The sequence below is a fragment of the Alosa alosa genome, chromosome 12 (genome assembly GCF_017589495.1).
Source record: "Alosa alosa isolate M-15738 ecotype Scorff River chromosome 12, AALO_Geno_1.1, whole genome shotgun sequence".
NCBI classification, from domain to species: domain Eukaryota; kingdom Metazoa; phylum Chordata; class Actinopteri; order Clupeiformes; family Clupeidae; genus Alosa; species Alosa alosa.
Window position 1 is genome coordinate 1209119 of NC_063200.1, and position 2500 is coordinate 1211618.

General features: G+C 42.0%; 1 protein-coding gene across 1 annotated transcript in view; it reads right to left on the minus strand.

Moving 5' to 3' along the window:
- Positions 1 to 2500, minus strand: part of LOC125304310 (astrotactin-2-like) — a 530850-nt gene that overhangs the window by 17606 nt on the left and 510744 nt on the right.

Below are 2500 nucleotides of genomic sequence, written 5' to 3' on the forward strand. Positions count from 1 at the left end.
TTGTTAACTACAATTCCGAGTTGTTTGAACTACAGAAATCTGTTTAGAATACTCTTAATGAATAATGCAACAAGAACGTAGCATGTAAACTGCGTTGTTTGTTTATTCAGAATGGAATGGATTGCAAATGGATCTGAATGAAGAAACGTAAGTCACTTGTGTGTGTGTGTGTATGTGTGTGTGTGTGTGTGTAGGTGTGTGTGTGTGTGTATGTGTGTGTGTATGTGTGTGTAGGTGTGTGTGTGTGGGTGTGTGTGTGTGTGTGTGTACTGTGTGTGTATGTGTGTGTATGTGTGTGTGTGTGTGTGTATGTGTGTTTATGTGTATGTGTGTGCGTGTATGTGTGTGTGTGTGTGTGTATGTGTGTGTACGTAGCAGCAAAACTCAATGCATTTCTCTGTGAGGGCTTGCCTCACCCTCAGGGGTATGCTTGGAGAAGTAACAAAAGAGGAGGACATGGAAGGCTGACTGACTATCATCCTTTCTGCCATGGCAAGCCTGCTTCATGTGTCTGGTCAAGTCCCCGTTTTTTTGCTGTCATAGGCGAGCAGCGTGCCGCACTTAATGCACTCAACAAAGCCAACACATATGTGGTCATTGCCCACGACTTGTTTAAAATTGTTCCATACCTCCGAATTGCCTCAAAGTTTGCTCAAAGTTCATTCTCCTATTTTTATTGTTTTGGAATTTTGAAGATAGAATGCGTTTTTAAACAGGCTCGTGAAATTAAATGTTTTTAAAAAGGCCTACAGTAATTACATTTATTCTAAAATGAAAACGGATTCTAATGCCAGACTAATTGTTATTCCTTTATTTATCTATAGCTTTTTCCTTGGTCCAATAAGATTTGTGAAGCTGATATCCGTCATGCAACTTCACTCATTGTTGCAACATTTACATTGTTGCCTAGCAACTCGACTACAATATGATAGCATAGCTAGCACAGCTGACTATTTTAAGTTGACACTGCAAATGGAGAAATTTCTAGTTCTACCCGCAAAAGAACAGGCAGCACTAGATGCAACAGGAAAAAAAACGAAAACTGCCAACAGGCATTATAATGAGAGCTACCTTGCTTTTGGCTTTACCCAGTCAGGTAATAGCACTTTCCCACAACCCGAGTGCGTCATCTGCCGGGAGAAATTGGCTAATGCTAACATGGTGTTAATGCTAACCTGGTGCTAATGCTAACATGGTGCTAATGCTAACATGCTGCTAATGCTAACATGCTGCTAATGCTAACATGGTGCCAAGAAACAAAACATCCTCACTTGAAAGACAAAGACGTGTCCTTCTTCAGATGATCGATCACAATCAAAGGCAACAGGATCTTATGACGAACTGTGTGATGGTGTGTGATGCAGCGCAGGAGGCTAGTTACTTAGTTACTGAACTTATTGCAAAGCAGAAAAAAACTCACACTATTGCAGACCCTGATCTTGCCTGCATGTCGGAAAATTGCAGGAGTGCTGCTGGGCGAAAGTGCAGCTAAAATAATATCAAAGGTCCCTTTATCTGACAGTACAATACTTGAGAAGAATAGATGACATGTCTGAGGACATTGAAGACATCCTGGCAGAAAAGTTAAGAGCCAATACGTTTGAATTGCAAATCGTTTAGCATATCTCAACTTCGTAGCCCACTGCAGGCATTTTTCATCAGTTTTGGGCAAATTCCTGGGATGGAGTGTTTCACGTGTTAATGCACTTCCAGCCAGTGATTGGGTGATTGGATGCTCTGCTGAGACAACTGCTGAGACAACTTTACTGCTATACTACTACTGTATGTTGCATTTAGATTATTGGGCTATTGTTTAAAGATGCAGTTGGCAAGATTTTTTTGATCATATTCACTGAAACTGACACTATGCTCCGACAGAACAACGTCAGCGGTTTTAGAAAAAACCTGCACTTTTTACCTCCACCTAGAGCCTGTTATTTGTTTTTGCAAATTCCACAGCTCCAGGTTCTTCTGGTCCAATCAGAACAGGGCTGTGTGAGATCTGACTGTCAATCAGTCTGGTGCAGTCTGGTGCGCACTGACGAGCACAAACTCGGTGAGAGGGTGCTTGGTGGGAGTGGGGGAGGGGCATGAGAGTTGTAAACATTAAAAAGTCCCCTCAATCTATCAGACTTCACAGTATTTTAGGTTTGCTATTTCCCCTTGAGCCAGGATCTTAAGATGGCATAGTGCTTATCAACATAAACAAACATAAACAAAGATGGCACAGTGCATAAACAAATATAGTCAACGTAAACACACAAACAAAGAAACAAAACCCATGTGAGTGTAAAATGTGAGCGATGTGTAAAGAGTGTGTGTTTGTGTAAGCGTGTGTTAGTGAGTGTGTGTGAGTGTGTGTGTGTGTGTGTGAGTTTGTGTGTGGTGTGTTTGTGTGTGTGAGTGTGTGTGTGTGTGCTTCTGTGTGTGTGAGTGTGTGTGAGCTGCGTGTGAGTGTGTGTGTGGCGCAGTATGTGAGTGTGAGCATGCAGGTGTGTGT